This window comes from Podarcis vaucheri (genome assembly GCF_965113315.1).
Source record: "Podarcis vaucheri genome assembly, chromosome: 2".
NCBI lineage: Eukaryota > Metazoa > Chordata > Lepidosauria > Squamata > Lacertidae > Podarcis > Podarcis vaucheri.
In genome coordinates, this window is record NC_138760.1 from 17233647 (window position 1) to 17253683 (window position 20037).

Below are 20037 nucleotides of genomic sequence, written 5' to 3' on the forward strand. Positions count from 1 at the left end.
TGTTACCTGAAGTGTATGTAACCCGAGGTACCACTGTATTCGTATTTTCAGGACTCCTCCAAATGACCTGTATATGGAGCATTCTTCTAGGTTTCCTTGCCCAAAGCTTACCTGGAGGTTATGGCATTTATTGAGCATTCATTCCAATTTGTTTTCAGGGAGGTTACACAACAATTAGCATTCATCCTGTGTTCCTGATTTGCTTGTGGGGTATTTACTCATCTTCTTGTTGTTCATTCATCTCATGCTTTTCAATGCATTTCTTATCACTTTCAAAAGTCCAGTTGTTGTTGTTTTGGGAAAAGGGGGGGGGGGAGAATATGTTGTGTGAGGGTAACAGAGTACTTTAATTCCCTTTTAATAATAATAATAATAATAAATTTTATTTATATCCCTCCCCAGCCGAAGCTGGGCTCAGGGCGGCTAGCAACAATAAAATAATACAACATTCTAAAATCATTTCATTATAAAATTAATTCAAATCAAATTGATGGCAACCGTTGGGCTAGAGTTCTGTGAAGATTGCCAAAGGAGGGAGTCAGGCTGTGCCCTGGCCAAAGGCCTGGTGGAACAGCTCTGTCTTGCAGGCCCTGCGGAAAGATGTCAAATCCTGCAGGGCCCTAGTCTCTTGTGATAGAGCGTTCCACCAGATTGGAGCCACAGCCGAAAAAGCCCTGGCTCTAGTTGAGGCCAGCCTAACCTCTCTGTGGCCTGGGACTTTCAGGATGTTTTTGTTTGAAGACCCTAAGTTCCTCTGTGGGACATGCAAGGAGAGGCGGTCCTATAGGTACGAGGATCCTAGGTCTTATAGGGCTTTAAAGGTTAAAACCAGCACCTTAAACCTGACCCTGTACTCCACCTGGAAGCCAGTGCAGCTGGTATAGCACCGGGTGAATGTGATCTCGCAGCGAGGACCCCGTAAGGAGTCTTGCTGCGGCAAACCTGAATTTAAATGCGCAAACCTGAATTTTTGGTGTGGCTGAATCACTCTTGGAAAATGCTAACAGTTTAGTAGCACGCTCAGTCACACATTCTCAGTTGTCATGGTATTTTGACCCTTTTGAGACATATCGCTTCCTGCAGTCTTGTCCCACCAACCTTGTGATATAGGAATCTCATATCAGGTCAGATTTGTTTGTCCATCTGGGTCAGTATTGCTTAGGCCAATTTGGTAGCAGCTCTCCAATTTCTCAGGAAGAGGCCAGTTCCCATCTTATGCTAACTGCTATGGACACAGCTTAGAAACGTCTATGCACAAAACATGCAATCTATCACTGAGCTATGGCCCAATCACCCCCAATAACTTGTTTTCCATTTGAGAGGCCACTATGCAACGTGATTGCAAACAAAACCAGGGGAGAGAGAAAGAGAGAATAGAATAAAGAACCACAAAAGAGGTTCCCACAGAACTAGACGAATGTTGAATTGCAGTTGGTTTTTAAAAATATGTACAACTCCATTGCTTAGGTCTGAAGGAAATGGATCTAGAAAAGGCATTGATCTTCTGGATTCCGCCCATCCCTACTGTTGGCTTGCCAAAAGAGTGGGGGGGGGGAAGCTTTATTGAAGGATGCAGCGGATTCTTATAGGCCTCTTCCATCTAGCCATGATCTGTTTAGCTGCAAATTCCCCATGAGGGATCAGCGCTGAGCTGCTAATCGCCTTTGAGATTGGGGAGCCGACTGTGATACAAACTGGAGGAAGGGGAACAGAACCAGGGAACTGCAGGACCCTCAGTGACCCCAACTGGAGTCTGCTCATAAGCATCCACAACACACAACCATGTACAGGGCCTTCCTACATTACCACCACCTTGCAATCCCCATAAATGATGACGAAAGGAGGATCTCAGTAGGAAAAGAACCCAGAAGTTCTGAGACTTTTTTGGAATCCAGATCCATCGTGCATAGTATCTAAGGCATGGGTCAGCCAACCTAGGACCGCGGACTGGATCAGGCCCAATTGCCCTCTGGATCCAGCCTGCAGATGGTCCTGGAATCACTGCTTGGATCAGCGTGATCTTTCGGGCTGCACCATATTCTTTTTTGCAATTTTGGGGGGAGCGCCATTCCCTCCCCCCCCACACACCACAGCAGTGCCTCCTCCCTCCCTCCCTTTTTCTGGATTCTCTTCGCCCTGTGGAGAGAGGGAGCTGGGCTTTGATTGGCACCAGCCAATCTGAAGCCTCGCTGCCCACACACTGAGGCAAGGCCCAGACTCGCCATCCGCCCACTGGCCTCTCCATCCATGGCTGCACTGTGGGCATCGTGATGGGTGCATTGCGGGGCTTCAGCTGGAGCTTGGCACACCTGCTGGCCCCACACCTGGCGTCCAGGAAAACTGGCCCAGATAGGAGAGGCGGCGCCGCCACTGCCGGCTCCCAACCACAGGCAGAGTGGTGGAGGAGGTAGGAAAGCGGGGAAGGGGAGGGGCTGGGTGAGAGAGAGAGAAGCCCCCATCCGTCACATGCGTGTGCGTGCGCGCACACATGCGCAGTCCGGCCCACCACAAGATCTGCGGGGTGGTGAACCGGCCCCCTCCTTAAAAAGTTTGCTGACTCCTGATCTAGGGAGCCAGTTAATGGCAGGCAAGCTCATCTAAACTTCTTGCTTATCCAATCTAACTGAATTTCAAGCCCAATCCTGCAGGTAGTAAAAAGTAAATTTGGCTCAACTGTGCTCTGTGTTTTTGTTAAATCCAGCCTCCATGCGAAGGCTTTTGTGGATTTAGAATTTGCTGTGTTTGCTACTACGTCCTCATGATTCCTTCTCAGCCTTTGTATTAATACATACAGATATATATTTTTTTACCAAGGTATTTGTTTTTAGATAGTGCCCACTCTGGATGTGACAATGCACAAGCTAAAATATTTGTAACCCATCATTCCTCATGATTGCCATTTCCTTTGGCAAAAATTGACACCAACTGTTTGGGATAGTTATCTGCCAAAGCAGATTTGCTATTTTCATTGCAATACGATTTTCCATGCATTGCATATAACCTTGGATCCTACAACTGTTTCACATTTCTTCTCATTAAAAGCATGGGCTCAGTTGAATTTGGCTCCAGGCACAAAGAGAAACTAGCTGTCCATTCAATTCAACTTACTATTTCATTATGTTCTCCATTGAAAACAAACACGGGCTAGATAGTTTATATCTATCTAGCCTTGCTAATGCTCATCATAGCCCTCCATTCAATAGAAACCTTGCCCAATCCTGCTCAGCAGGTCGCTGCTTTTGGAGAGTGTAGAAATCATCAATAATCATTGAGAATTTTGCTGTTGCGTTCCAAACATTTATCCTGCTGTGTAAATAGACAACAGTTACATTTCTGGAAGTGAAAGCAATAGCTATTCATGACTTCCCAAGAGTTACCTTGTTTTAGCTCTGCAACATCCCAAGGTAGATGCTGACTTATCTAAAGTCACAAAGAAAATATTGGCAGCAATATGCACACACACTCCAGAAAGGGTAAATGTGAATTACCATATTTTTCACTCTATAAGACGCACCAGACCACAAGGCGCACCTAGTTTTTGGAGGAGGAAAACAAGAAAAAAATATATTCTGAATCTCAGAAGCCAGAGCAGCAAGAGGGATCGCTGTGCAGTGAAAGCAGCAATCCCTCTTGCTGTTCTGGCTTCTGGGATAGCTGCGCAGCCTGCATTCGCTCCATAAGACGCACACACATTTCCCCTTACTTTTTAGGAGGGAAAAAGTGAGTCTTATAGGGCAAAAAATACGGTAAATTGGAGTGAGGAGCATTTTGATGCCAACAATATTGTGTGGAATCTGGGGGGGGGGCGGACTTGCATGCATGAGAAGCACTGATCCCACAATAAACACCTGTCCGGAAGCACCCATAGAAGCTAAGCAGGGATTTTGAACATGGTTTTCACACATCCAGAACCAATATTTGCTCCACCTAGCAAGAGAAGGGATAAATTCTGCAGAGTCCCTGAGCTCAGAACTTTGCCCTGCTGCAGGGAGGGAGGTGAGCATGTGATCTGCCTTTCCCCAAGTGCTGGAAAGAGGGCAGTGTGCTGTCTCTTGGCCCACTTTCTCATATACAGCTCAGTTTTCATTCTTTTCGCTGTTGCCACCGATTTCACTGTCACCACCAAACTGGCAAAAGGTCCATAAAAGACTTTTCTGGGGCAGCAGTGATCCACTGTCCATACCAGCCGGTCCACCAATCCCTCAGACCATGTGGGGGACCGGACTATATTTTTTTTTGGGGGGGTGAACAAATTCCTGTGCCCCACAAATAACCCAGAGATGCATTTTAAACAAAAGGACACATTCTACTCATGTAAAAACATGCTGATTCCTGGACCTGGCTGGATTGAGAAGGCAATTGGGCCACATCTGGCCCACGGGCCTTAGATTGCCTACCTCTGATCCATACTCTGTCCATTATGGTCTCATGAGCAGAACAGGGTGGAATAGTGGTAATAACACCACTGTCCCTCTAGACAGGGCTTCCACTGTGCTCCTTTCTTAAGAGAAGGGCACACTCCCAACTTTAATGTGCTTACCCATTCACATACACTGAGCTTTCCTCTTCATTGCTACAGGAGTTGTAGTCCAAAACAGGTTGAGGGCACCAGGTAGTAGTAGTAGTAGTAGTAGTAGTAATGATAATAATAATAATAATAATAATAATAATAATAATAATAATAATAATAATAATAATAATAATTTATTATTTATACCCTGCCCATCTGGGTGGGTTTCCCCAGCCACTCTGGCAGCTTCCAACGAAACACTAAAATACAATAACCTATTAAACATTAAAACTTCCCTAAACGGGGCTGCCTTCAGATGTCTTCTAAAAGTTTGGTAGTTATTTTTCTCTTTGACATCTGGTGGGAGGGCGTTCCACAGGGTGGGTGCCACTACCGAGAAGACCCTCTGCCTGGTTCCCTGTAACTTGGCTTCTTGCAGCCAGAAGGCCCTCAGAGCTGGGCCTCAGTGTCCAGGCAGAACAATGGAGATGGAGATGCTCCTTCAGGTATACTGGACCGAGGCCGTGTAGGGCTTTAAAGGTCAGGCAGACCATGAGGCTCTTAATCTCAGGGTCATGGCTTTGACCCCATGTTGGGCAGAAGATTGCAGGGGGGTTGGACCATTGTGGTCCCTTCCAACACTACTGGGGTAGAAAAATAGGGGGTTGGCTTTTGCTGCCCAACTCCCCAGAGTCCATGGTTGGCCAGAGAAGAATGGAAGGAAGCAGGAGCAGCAAAACATTATCAGGCATCCTGGCAGGCAGGAGAGAAGCCTCACTATCAAATCTGTGTTGGAGACCGCCTCCTTCTGTGATGGATGGATGATGCCTTTTGGGTGGTCTTTGGCTAAGGGGTTGGGCAATGTCTAAAGTCTTTAAGGGGGCTTGCACACCTTTGTTCTGGGTCTCTCCTACCTCCTTGCAAAAAGGGGGGCAACTCTGTTGCAATAGAAAAACAAAGATATGTCTTAATTTCACCGGATCCTGCTTCCATCCATTCTTCTCTGACCAATCATGGACTCAAGGGACCCAGAGTCGCTTGGGGAGTTGGGCAGCAAAAGCCAACCCCCCCCCCTATTTTTTCTTCCACACTACAATTCTGTGGTCATAAGAGCTGTGTCAAATAAGGTGTGTCTGTGTTTGTAAGCAGGTACAGCTTGTCATAAGCAAAGGTGCTCCTGCCCTGTTTACCTCGTAAAAGGTAAAGGGACCCCTGACCATTAGGTCCCGTCGTGGCTGACTCTGGGGTTGCGGTGCTCATCTCGCTTTATTTGCCGAGGGAGCTGGCATACAGCTTCTGGGTCATGTGGCCAGCATGACTAAGCCGCTTCTGGTGAACCAGAGCAGCGCACGGAAACGCCATTTACCTTCCCACCAGAGTGATACCTATTTATCTACTTGCACTTTGACGTGCTTTTGAACTGCTAGGTCGGCAGGAGCAGGGACCGAGCAATGGGGATTTGAACCGCCGACCTTCTGATCGGCAAGTCCTAGGCTCTGTGGTTTAACCCACAGCACCACCCGCAACCCTGTTTCCCTCTTATTCAGCCCTTAAAGGTACAGGAATCCTTGCCCTCCTTCCAACCACCCTTCTCACCTTAATTCCTCTCATGCACTGGACTCTTCATCTTAAAGCAGCAAAGTGACACCTGCATTCCCCTTAAGACCAGCTGCCCTCCTTCCTTCCCCGCCCCTCCCTTCTCTATCCCTCCACCCACTGTGGAGTCAGCGATTAATATTAGTGCTGACTTCATGCTCAGCGCTGCTCTCCTCTCTTGCATCTGTTGCTATGGCAGCACCGCAGCCTTCCATCCCTTGGCCCCCCCTCCCCTTTCCTTGCGCCTCCCTCTTGTATTTGTCACTCACGTGGTTTCCAGGAAGAGCCGAGAGCTAGAAAGCAGCCTCCCACTTGGGATTTATGAGGCAGAGCTCACCCCCTCCTTCCCCACAGCTTTGTCAGCACATCCCTCAATAGGCCGCCTTCTTGCTTTCGCTGCGGCTTGACTTGCTGCCAGCGCTGCTCTGGACCCTTTCGCGCAGGCCAGACCCAACACACAGACACAGACACAGACACAGACACACACACACACACACACACCACCACCACCACCACAACAACAACACCTGTTCTAGTTTTTGTCAACCGTGCTTTGTACTTGGCAAACTTGGGCTGAGCTCCCTCAGCAGAGTTGCAAAGAGGGGACACTGACATTTGCCCCCTCAGGATGCTGTGGGTCGGAGGTGGACAGTTTAAATTCAAAAGCTGAAAAGCAGTTCTTTTTTAAAAAAAAAAAATTATTAAAGATTTCCTTGGGTAACAAAAGTGCATATGGCATCTCAGCTTTCAGTTCACCGAGACTTTTCTATACAGTGATACCTCAGGTTACAGACGCTTCAGGTTACAAACTCCGCTAACCCAGAAATAGTACCTTGGGTTAAGAACTTTGCTTCAGGATGAGAACAGAAATTGTGCAGCAGCGGTGCGGCAACAGCGGGAGGCCCCATTAGCTAAAGTGTTGCTTCAGGTTAAGAACAGTTTCAGGTTAAGAACAGACCTCCAGAATGAATTAAGTTCTTAACCCGAGGTACCACTGTAGATCATTTTCATTCAATGTGAGACAATAATGTTACGACCAGTTTGAGGTTGGGGGAGAAGAGGCAAAGTAGGGGGGGGGAGGTAGTGAACTTTCATTCTTTTACACAGTGTTTGTACAAGGTTTTAATGTCGGCATCATGTGGATAGGTTCTTTTCCCATTCATTTAGATTTAGATAAATTTATTGTCATTGTCCGTATATACACAGTATACACAACAACGAAAATCAAACACCCACCCAAAGACCGGGTTCACATATACATTTGCACGTATCTCTGAACTCTCATCCTATTTAGACATAATCTATAAAACATAACATAATCCAGAATATAGCATGACCTATTAAAAACATAACATAACCTAAAACCTATCTCATTCCTTCCACTCCCTACTTACTAAACCTTGCAACTGGCCCTGAGATCATTATTTAGTGCAATCAGAGCTCTTGGATAGAAACTATTCAGAAGGCGTGTGGTTCGTGTTTTCATTGTCCTATATCTTCTGCCCGAAGGCAATAGTTCAAAGAAGTTGTGAGCAGGGTGGGTGGGATCTCTCAGAATATTATGTGACTTCTTCAAGATGCGAGACGTGAAGATCTCATCCAGGGTTGGTAGTCGGAGCCCAATAACGTTCTGGGCAATTTTAATTGTTCGCTGTAAAGCTTTTTTATCCGTTTCAGAGCTGCTCCCATACCACGATAATATACTATAGGTTAGTACACTCTCGATGGTACTATGATAATAGGACAGGAGTAGGTGCTGGGATAGATTCAGTCCCCTGAGCATTCTCAGGAAATACAACCTCCCCTGCACCTTCCTCACAACCATATTAATATTTGCAGTCCATGAGAGGTCCTCCGAGATATAAATGCCCAGGTATTTAAAACTACCAACCCTCTCCACTTCCTCGCCATTTATGTGCAATGGTAACAATACACTTTTCTTTCTCCTAAAGTCAATTATGAGTTCTTTGGTTTTTTTGGTGTTAAGCATAAGATTATTTTCTTTACACCATTGAATTAACCCCTGTACTTCTTTCCTATAAGCAGTCTCATCGTTCTCACTGATGAGCTCCACCACTGTTGTATCATCCGCAAATTTGATGATTGTGTTGGACTTATACAGTGGGGTGCAATCAAATGTGTACAGAGAATAGAGAAAGGGACTTAGCACGCATCCCTGAGGGGCTCCTGTGCTTAATACTAGAGTAGAAGAATAGTAAGGTCCCATTCTCACTGTCTGCGGCCTATCAGTCAGGAAATTGCTTACCCACAGACAGATCTTCTGATGTATACCCAAGTTGGTCATTTTAAGAAATAACCTGTCTGGCAGAATTGTATTGAAGGCAGAACTGTAGTCCACAAACAACAGCCTTGCGTAGTTTTCATTGGCAGTGAGAGAGACTGGGGGGCCCAGGGCACAGTTAGTCACCTTCAGTCGACTGCTGTGAGTTTTCTTTGCTTGTGTGAGGAGGGGGTTGTTGGGTCCACTTAGCCATATCGATCCATTTGCCTTTGTGGGGGGTTGTTGTCATCTTGTTGGGCTGTGTATGTAATGAAGGGGAGCCACACTGAGAAAAGGTGGCAGTTCAATGTGTATAGGTTACCGCCCATGTTGGGGGTCAGCATGGAAGCCGCCATCTTGTCTACCAGTGAAGGAAGATCTTCCATTTACGAGGCAATTTCATCATCATGAGGGCCTGGTTGTGTAATGAAGTGGCGCCCTGCCCTTTGCCCTCCTCCTCTGCACCCCCAGGCATGGGGGCAGTGCAGTGGAAGTAACCAGGAAATGACTTCACTTGAAAAAGCCTAGCAGCTGAGCAGCTCAACGCTTGGGTAGCTCAGATTGCATATCCCAAGGGTCCCTACAAGGAGAGCCGCCAGAGCAGTAGTGGTAGCGAGGAGGAGACGACACAGACTTGGACATATGGGCCAAGGCTCCCCAACCCTTCCCCCACAGTGGTGAATCATACCCGGAAGCTTAAGCTGCACAATCATCCCTGCTCCCAGCCTTCCCTGGGGAAGAGGGAGGCTTTTTGGGTAGAGGATGAAGTCACCTCCGAGCTGTGATCACACAACTGACCTTCACTCCTCTTAAAAGGGAAGCGTCATGGCTTGGGGACTCTTAGGAAGGTGGTAATTTGGGGCCCTCTCATCCCTTTGATGTATCCTGTTGTGGGTGAGGAGCAGCCTAGAGCAAGATGCTCTGTCCCTTCGTTTCATATTGTAATCTCTCCCCCTCCCACCTTAAAAAAAAAGAAGATATTTTGTGTAGTACTAGAAACAATGTAAAACCCTTGCTATGGCAAAGAGGAGCAGAGACAGTGTGTTGGCTACAAACTGCAGCCTGATACTGACCCCTGTGGTATATATAACGCCACACCGAGTTATTCCCTGCAACTTGATAGCTCTCTATTAAAAATCAGCACCGTGGACAGCAACCAACCCAGATCTGCAGCGATTTAGGCTGGAGAAGTGCAAAACATTGGAAGTGTTTTGTCTCCTACTGATTTGTTATTGTGTTCTCAAACTAGCTTTGCAAACTGGAGTCCTTCTGAAGGATCAGGTTTGCAGCCTGGGGATGCCTTCAGATCAGATGCTGTCTTTGGAAACCCAGACAGACACTGCGGCACAAAAACTGCAGCAGCTGCCGCCTGCTGACACTTGTGCCCCTGTTGCAACTCCTTCTGCGCACAGGCAGCCTGGCCACAGATATCCTTTGGTAGCATCCATTTTGAATGGACTACTACAGGGGTGCAAATACTGGTTTCTGGGCTATAAAGGTAAAGGGACCCCTGACCATTAGGTCCAGTCGTGGCCGACTCTGGGGTTGCGGCGCTCATCTCGCTTTATTGGCCGAGGGAGCCGGCGTACAGCTTCTGGGCTAGAGTGGCGCAGATATTGATTTACATGTTTCCCTTGTACGAGTTTGTTGTTGTTTCGTGATAGCAAAAAAATATTAGAAAAGACCCTTTGACTAAACAAAAACATTCATAAAAAGACTTGTCATCTGCCTTACAAGTAACATTTTAGCTCCAGTTACTACAAGAGATGGGTCTGAAGAACTTCTTGCTTCTTTGTCTCTGTACACCTTGGTGCAGAACCAGGTGATGACACCTAAGGGGTCATCCAGCTATATTGATGTATTGATCTACTGGTTTGGGTGGAAATCAGTGCTCTGGGATATATTCTGGAGAAGAAAAGGCTAAGACATAAATGGGCACAAGGAGAAGGGGATGACAGAGGACGAGATGGTTGGACAGTGTTCTCGAAGCTACCAGCATGAGTTTGACCAAACTGCGGGCGGCAGTGGAAGACAGGAGTGCCTGGCGTGCTCTGGTCCAGGGGGTCATGAAGAGCTGGACACGACTAAACAACAACAACAAGACATAAATCCTACGCCAGGGGTCGGCAAGGTTTACATCACCTGGGCCGGTTCACTCCAGCGGAGATCACTCTGTGGGCTGGATGGCGTGTGTGCGTGTGTGAGTGCGAACGCCCGTGATTTCTGGCATCTGTGCAGATGCGATTTCCAGTGTATGGAATCCCCGCGATGACGGGGTGAGCTCCCATTGCTCAGTCCCTGCTCCTGCCAACCTAGCAGTTCGAAAGCATGTCAAAGTGCAAGTAGATAAATAGGTATGCGCAGACACATTTTCTAGCAGCATGGAAGTGAGTCCCCTTGCCACTCTGTGCCGGTTTAGCACAGCATGCAGGGACTCGCCGAGTGGGCGACACGGGTTGGGGGCAGCTTGGGGGCCAGTTAAACGACCCCCATGGGCTTCTTGTGGCCCATGGCTCTTAGGTTGCTGACCCCTGTCCTACACAAATCTGAAGTAGAGACCATTAAGCCTGTTGGATGGCATCTTGTACGCCTCCTTCTGGCAACTCCTGCCACCATGCTGGTGCCAAACATATTGCTCTGCTTTCCTTTGGACCATGCCTGCCAGGCTTAGAGAGGGTTCCTGTCATCTGGGCAGCCCAAGACCTCCATACACACTGCCCGGGAATGCACCATAGGTGCCAACTCCCTGCGGCCCTGGGTGCCTGGGCACCCACAAAATTCCCCATGAAGGGGGCCAGGCACCCACAAATTTTGGGGCTAGGCCCATGCACAGTGCATGGTACCCATGGCCCCAGCACCCATGGTCGTGGGGCCACGCTGACACTCCTGGAGGTCACCGACTTGACCCCCAGAAGCTCTCTCCATTATCTCTTGAGACAGACAGATGCCAGCAACAACTTATGTCCTGCCTGTGCAAGCATATCAGTCTGTCAGATGAAACAATCCTCCCCACCATTTGCTGTTCTGGAGGTTCTCCTGACACCCCCCAGACAAATTTGGGGTGCATGAGGATGGTGGGGCTACGGGATCCATTGCACAGCAGAACCCTTGCACAGGCCTTCTGCTGTTATGGTCAGTCGGTGAATCCTGTCCTTTTTTACCAGATTTATGAAAGTAATTTCATTGTTGATGTTATGCTATTTACTGCTGTGATAATTTTTTTTTAAATGGGTTGGTATAGAATTTTTTGCAAATAAATAAACATTGCAGACTTCCATTATGTCCTCCGCCAGTATCAGCTCCCTCTCCCTCCCTCCCTCCCTCTCTCTTTCTCTCTCTGTGGTTTGTTAAGCATTCTTGTTGTTATGGCTACATTTTCTAAGTGCTATGGAAAAAATTAAAGAAATGGCACAGGCCTTGACCTTTGGTTGACAATCTAAATAAAAGGCAGGATAAAATAAAAGCAGAGCTACGTTAAGGGGGTGGATTGGGGGGAGGAAGCCCAATGGCAGCTGTCCCCCACCAAGTCAGTGAGTCCCTCACCTCTCCCTCTTGGGCAGCCATGTGGTTACAAATATCTAAAGCGGCGGTTCTCAACCTGTAGGTCCCCAGATGTTGTTGGACTACAACTCCCATCATGCCTGAGCTCTGGCCTTGCTAGCTAGGGGTGATGGGAGTTGTAGTTCAACAACATCTGGGGACCCACAGGTTGAGAAAGGCTGATCTAAAGCATGGGTAGGCAAACTAAGGCCCAGGGGCCAGATCCGGCCCAATCGCCTTCTCAATCCGGCCTGCAGGCGGTCCGGGAATCAGCATGTTTTTTATTTAAAATGCATCTCTGGGTTATTTGTGGGCCATAGGAATTTGTTCATTCCCCCCTGCCAAAAAAAAATAGTCTGGCCCCCCACATGGTCTGAGGGACAGTGGACCGGCCCCCTGCAAAAAACGTTTGCTGACCTCTGATCTAAAGGGCTGTCACATGGAAGAGGGAACAAGCTTGTTTTCTCCTTCTCTGGAGAGTAGGATTCAAACCAATGGCTTCAAGTTATAGGAAAGGAGATTCCAACTAAACATCAGAAAGAACTTTCTATTTTCTATTTTATTTTATTTTTAAATATATAAATATTCAAAAGTTACAGTACAACACATTTTCAATCAATATATCCCCTCCCCAGACATCTCTGTGATGATGGTGGCATTAAAATACAGTGATACCTCGGGTTACATACGCTTCAGGTTACATACGCTTCAGGTTACAGACTCTGCTAACCCAGAAATAGTACCTCGGGTTAAGAACTTTGCTTCAGGATGAGAACAGAAATCGTGCGGCGGCAGCGGGAGGCCCCATTAGCTAAAGTGGTGCTTCAGGTTAAGAACAGTTTCAGGTTAAGAACGGACCTCCAGAACGAATTAAGTACTTAACTCTAGGAACCACTGTATCCTGTTCTATCCTGGGTTAATAACAGCTGGAGCATTGTTCTATCAGAACGTCTCATACTATTGGTGACTAATCTTACCTGACAGTAAGAGCTGTTCGACAGTGGAATTTGCTGCCAAGGAGTGTGGTGGAGTCTCCTACTTTGGAGGTCTTTAAGCAGAGGCTTGACAACCATATGTCAGGAGTGCTCTGATGGTGTTTCCTGCTTGGCAGGGGGTTGGACTTGATGGCCCTTGTGGTCTCTTCCAACTCTATGATTCTATGATTCTATTCTAATCAAAGGCATCTCCAAAAAAGATACCCCCTTTCTCTCCTATTGAAGAAGAACAGGAAGAACTGTTCAACAGTAGTACCGACTCCCTCGATAGGTTGTGGGCTCTCCTTCTATGGAGGTTTTTATCAGAGGTTGCCTCAACCTTCCTCAAGATGGCATCCTCTGGACCTGGTTGAACTACAACTCCCATCATCCCTGAGCATGGGGTCTGCTTAGCTGGAGTTCGTGGGAGTTGGACAACATCTAGAGGGCTCCAGGTTGGGGGAGGCTGTGCCTCATGTAGCGGCCCTTGAAAATCATACATACGCGAGCCCCCGCCTGCCCGGCGAGAACGTTTCCTGGAGACTTGTCCTTTTACATCATTCACTCCAGCTGCTGTGTTTCACTTTAAATCTCAAGGCACTCTGATGATGAATAGCCAGACAGAAAGGCTGCCAAAAAGGTAGAAGAACCCTGATTAATTACCCCTGGGCAGCTTTAGCCAATTTAATTTCATTTCCGTTTGGTGGGACTTAATTGGCCAGAGGAGGGAGAATGGCTGTTGCTAAAGCTCAAGAGGAAACTGGGGACCAAGCAATGTCTCTGCCAGGGGTGTGTGCATGCAGATAGATGTAAGCAGCTCACGTGCACATGCGAGCAAGCGACCGCCTGGAGCAGGGCAACTCCTGTCAGGTGTTATGCACCCTGTGCAAAAGGAAGCCCTGGTTTCCCACCAAGGGCAGATGCAATGGGGAACTGTCATCGATCTCGGCTCCCTGGTGAGCATACCTGTGCAGCACACAGGTGCAATTTCTTTTTGACATTGTAAATCCAACCCAGGAGAGGGTTTTTGCAAAACTGGGGGCAAGGAGATCGAAGATTTGAAGAGCAAAGTTTCTGGCTTTCAATTGGGAGTTTGAGGACCTGAAGTCAAGTTTTAAAGCACCCATGTTCCAGTTTCATCCATGAAATTCAAGTTTTGCTTGGTTGAAGGTCACTGACCTATACTTGTCTTAATGGTAAAGGTAAAGGGACCCCTGACCGTTAGGTCCAGTCACGAACAACTCTGGGGTTGCGGCACTCATCTCGCTTTACTGGCCGAGGGAGCCGGTGTACAGCTTCTGGATCATGTGGCCAGCATGACTAAGCCGCTTCTGGCGAACCAGAGCCACGCACAGAAATGCCATTTACCTCCCCGCTGGAGTGGTACCTATTTATCTACTTGCACTTTGACATGCTTTCAAACTGCTAGGTTGGCAGGAGCAGGGACCAAGCAACGGGAACTCACCCCGTTGTGGGGACTCGAACCGCCAACCTTCTGATCGGCAAGCCCTAGGTTCTGTGGTTTAAATGCAGAAGTTCTTCAGACCTGTGCCATTTGTTTCTTTTCATTACAATTTTTAGGAAATTGTGTCAGTGCTGTTTAGTTTTCCTGCCTCCTTGTAGAGTCAAGCGCAGATTTTATCGTTTTATTATTATATGTTTATAGACAAGTTATACATAACTAGAACTTGAATCTGCATGAGAAAATTTGGAGGCAACAATGGCAACAAAGCTCATTTCAAGCCCTTCCCATATACAGTGGTACCTCTGGTTACATACTTAATTCGTTCCAGAGGTCCGTTCTTAACATGGAACCTGCTTTTTCTGTGCAGCCTGAGCAGGATCAGCAAACAACGTTATAGTTAATTGTTGCAGCTTGTCTTCACTTACCTCAGCCTCACTTGTCCTGCTTTCAGTTGTGAAGAATATTATTATGTTATTAATGGTCTGTGTCACCATTAAGAAAAAGAGGTTGTAATAGACCAATATATATGTGGACTGCTTCTGGATAGAGTGACTTTTCTTCTTTAAGTTCTCAAAGCTCTTAACCTTAAGCTTAAGGTTGTTATCTGAACTAACCAGATGTTTAACTGAGAATCAATCACAGTCAATCCATCATTTGGAAAATAAGACTTTAGAAACATCTTGCCCAAAAATGTCCACTAGACATTCTGTTTGGTGACTGTAACCTTGGTTTAAGGAGCTGCTTGGCACCTAGCTTATATACAGTACAGTGGTACCTCAGGTTAAGAACTTAATTCATTCTGGGGGTCCATTCTTAACCTGAAACCATTCTTAACCTGAGGTACCACTTTAGCTAATGGGGCCTCCCGCTGCCGCCGCGCGATTTCTGTTCTCATCCTGAAGGAAAATTCTTAACCTGAGGTACTATTTCTAGGTTAGTGGAGTCTGTAAGCTGAAGCGTCTGTAACCCAAGGTACCACTGTATCTGAATTCAGCCCAAACACTGAGGTCCAGCTCTGAGGGCCTTCTGGCGGTTCCCTCACTGTGATAAGTGAAGCTACAGGGAACCAGGCAGAGGGCGTTTTTGGTAGTGGCACCCGCCTTGTGGAACACCCTCCCATCAGATGTCAAGGAAATAAACAACTACAGTGGTACTTCGGGTTAAGTACTTAATTCGTTCTGGAGGTCCATTCTTAACCTGAAACTGTTCTTAACCTGAAGCACCACTTTGGCTAATGGGGCCACTGCACTATCGGAGTACGATTTCTGTTCTCATCCTGAAGCAAAGTTCTAAACCTGAAGCACTATTTCTGGGTTAGCGGAGTCTGTAACCTGAAGCGTATGTAACCTGAGGTACCACTGTACTTGACTTTTAGAAAACATCTGAAGGCAGCCCTGTTTAGGGAAGCTTTTAATGTTTGATGTTTTATCGTGTTTTTAATGTTCTGTTTGGGAGCCGCCCGGAGTGACTGGGAAAACCCAGCCAGATGGGCGAGAGATAAATAATAAATTATTACTATTATGATCATTATTATTATTTCTAACACTGGGCCCTCTGGCTGGCCACTGTGGAAAGCAAGGGGCTGGATTGAGATGCTGCCACTTTCGGGATCCTTCACTGAGAAGTTGCTGCCTGCACTTCGGGAGCTCACCACAAGGGGCAGCTGTCCCCGGATCCGAATAGCTCTTGGCTCTGCCCACAGCTCAAATTCACCAGCCCCAAATACACCAGACTAGGAACTGGGCTGAGCCCTTAACTGGACTAAAGAACAGCCGTGTCCAACTGAGGTAGAACTAGAAGTAGAGAATGAGTCATAGCTCACAGAGCTGCCCAGGAAAGGCTGTTCTATTTTGAGTGTGTCCTTTGGCCCATGGGATCCTTCCCTAGGCAACCTTTGCAGAAAGAAAGAAGAAGAAGAAGAAGAAGAGCGAATCATTAATTGCGTACAGCTGACTTAAGCTTTGGGGGGGGGGGGATCTACTTCGTGTTGTACTAGAACCCCGCCCCTCTACCCCAAGGTCCACCAATGGGAGCCAAGTGGTCAGGAGGGGTGGGGCAGACAAGGAGCCAATTGCAAAACAGGGGCTTAAAGAAGGGGAAGTCAATTGCCTCCTTAAATCCTGAGCCATAGAATGCCTAGAAATGCAAATCTACGTATGTCTGAGTTATTGTGGATCAGGGATTCTAGTTTTGGGGGGTGGATGGGTGTTGTTGCTGATGCTGTGATTTTGTTTTGTTTTTGCATGTATATCCCATATATATCTCTTTATATATGCATATATATCTTTATATATCTCATATATATATGCATATATATCTCTTTTCCGCCAAAGAGCTCCAAGTAGTGTGCAGAGTTCTTCCCCTCCCTATTTTACCCTCACAACAACCCTACGATGTAGGTTAGGCTGGAAGTGAGTGACTAGCCTGAGGTCACCTAGTGAGCTCCATAGCTGAGTGGGGATTTGAACCCTGCTCTCTCAGGTCCTAGTCCAACACATTAACCACTGACTGTCTTGTCCAGGGGTCAGCAAACTTTTTCAGCAGGGGGCTGGTCCACTGTCCCTCAGACCTTGTGGGGGGCCGGACTACATTTTGAAAAATAATAATGAATGAATTCCTTGTTGTTGTTGTTTAGCTGTTTAGTCGTGTCCGACTCTTCGTGACCCCATGGACCAGAGCACACTAGGCACTCCTGTCTTCCACTGCCTCCCGCAATTTGGTCAAACTCATGTTGGTAGCTTCGAGAACACTATCCAACCATCTCGTCCTCTGTCTTCCCCTTTTCCTTGTGCCCTCAATCTTTCCCAACATCAGGGTCTTTTCCAGGGAGTCTTCTCTTCTCATGAGGTGGCCAAAGTATTGGAGCCTCAGCTTCAGGATCTGTCCTTCCAGTCAGCACTCAGGGCTGATTTCCTTCAGAATGGAGAGGTTTGATCTTCTTGCAGTCCATGGGACTCTCAAGAGTCTCCTCCAGCACCACCATTCAAAAGCACCAATGAATTCCTAAGCCCCACAAATAACCCAGAGATGCATTTTAAATAAAAGGACACATTCACTCATGTAAAAACATGCTGATTCCTGGATCGTCCACAGGTCAGAGTGAGAAGGCGATTGGGCCGGATCCGGTCCCTGGGCCTTAATTTGCCTACCCATTGTCTTGTCTAAACAATTGGGAGCCAGAAACCCTTGCTGACCTGCTGCAAATCATCTGGCAATCTGCCAAAAGATCCCAACCCACCTTCTGCTCACCCCTGGAGCATTGCAAATAATGCTCATGTGCTCACTTGCTCTCGTCTATGGTGTGGCAACTCATGACACCAGGGCCAAATTTGCTCCCAACTGAAGCAAACACCCGCTGGCCATTAAACTACCCGTAATGTGGCAGCAGTGGTGGCAGCAAGCCCATAGATGAGGGGAGGGAAGCCTGTGATAATAAACTACAAGGTTCCCCAGGCAGACAGGTATAGACTATCCAAGTTTGTCATAAACAGATCCTAAACAGAGCCATGGACCGCTTAGACAAGTGGGTGGGGCTGCCCACCTGTCAGTCACCTGACATCATTATGGTATCAGGTGACTCCAATTCAAAGGAATGAATCAGGAGCATCTTCCTCCTTTGCAGGAATCAAGCCATGCCTGCAAATGAAGAGTTCAAGTCATATGTGCAAAAGAGGGAGGCATGCAAACTTGGTTCTGATTCTTCTTTTGCATCAGAAAGCCAGCGCTTTTTGAATTTGTTGTGTCTTTCTGTCCGGGTGCAGAGCACTCCCAGTTCTTAGAGCGAGCCTCAGATTTTTCTTTTCTTTTTTTAAATAACAGTAGCTAGAACTTCAGATGGCGACAGCAGTCACGAAATTAAAAGACGCCTGCTTCTTGGGAGAAAAGCAATGACAAACCTAGACATCATCCTAAAAAGCAGAGACATCACCTTGCTAACAAAGGTCCGTATAGTTAAAGCTATGGTTTTCCCAGTAGTGATGTATGGAAATGAGAGCTGGACTATAAAGAAGGCTGATCGCCGAAGAATTGATGCTTTTGAATTCTGGTGCTGGAGGAGACTCTTGAGAGTCCCATGGACTGCAAGAAGATCAAACCTCTCCATTCTGAAGGAAATCAGCCCTGAGTGCTCACTGGAAGGACTCCCTGGAAAGACCATGATGTTGGGAAAGATGGAGGGCACAAGGAGAAGGAGACGACAGAGGACGAGATGGTTGGACAGTGTTCTTGAAGCTACCAGCATGAGTTTGACCAAACTGCGGGAGGCAGTGGAAGACAGGAGTGCCTGGCGTGCTCTGGTCCATGGGGTCACGAAGAGTCGGACACGACTAAACGACAACAACAACAAAGGCTTGAGCTTTCCCATGCCGGGGCTGGGAAAAGTGGGTGTGATTTTCCCAAAACAGCCTGGTGGACTTATGTCCAAAGCCTGGCAGATCTAACTGAGCCTGTGGGCCTGAGATTCCCAAAATATATCGCTAAAGCAAAGGCTGGAAACTTATTGCACCCCATATGCTCTCTGACTACAACCCCCATCAGCCCCAGCTAGCATAACCAATGCTCAGGGATGATGGGAGTTGTTGTTGCTGGCACCTGTCTGTCTCAAGAGACAATGGAGGATGCCTCCGGGGTCACTTGCACCAAAGTGACCTCTCTGGGGTGCAAGCCTGGGTAGCGCGCAGGGAGGTCCTGGGCTGCGCAGATGACAAAACTAGACTCCTCCCCACTTGATCTTGCTGAAAGTAAATTAGAACACTCTATTTAGGTTATTTGATAAGGGAGTAAAGGTAAAGGGACCCCTGACCATTAGGTCCAGTCGTGGCCGACTCTGGGGTTGCGGCGCTCATCTCACTTTATTGGCTGAGGGAGCCGGCGTACAGCTTCTGGGTCATGTGGCCAGCATGACGAAGCCGCTTCTGGCGAACCAGAGCAGCACACGGAAATGCCGTTTACCTTCACGCCACAGTGGTACCTATTTATCTACTTGCACTGGTGTGCTTTCAAACTGCTAGGTGGGCAGGAGCAGGGACTGAGCAACGGGAGCTCACCCGTCGCAGGGATTCGAACCGCCGACCTTCTGATCGGCAAGTCCTAGGTTCTGTGGTTTAACCCACAGCGCCACCCGCGTCCCTTTGATAAGGGAGACCTTGCCCTAATGTTCAGGGTTGGACTAGAGGACCTTCAGAAACAACCTAGTGGGGGAGAGGGGAACCTTCCTTTCCACAGGCTTCTCACAGGTTCCTCCAAGCTGTGAATATGCTTGTCTTCACAGTTTCTATTTCCTGCGTCTTCTTTCTCAGCTGCCACCCTCTCTCCTTCTCAGCAGCCGTTTTGGAGCCCTCTGAGATGCAAAAACGCTCTAGCTGGAAGCCTGAATGCAGAGGAATCAGGAGGTTTCATTCTGACCTCTGCTCCAGCACTTTTACAGAAAAGGAAAGTGCTCAGGTGGGTGTCGGAGGAGAGAGAGGCATGCTCTTGTCCTCCCAAGCCCTCTCCCGCCTCAGGCCTGATCCCGGGCACGTAAAAACCCCCTCCGCCAAACACATGGCACCGCTTCACCTTGGCTCCCGCATTCCACTGCGATGACATCAGTAGCCGAGCCACTGAGCTACCTGCAGCAGAGAGGGCCGCCAACGCAGCCCATTGGCTAGAGCATCCTTGTGCGAGGAGGGGA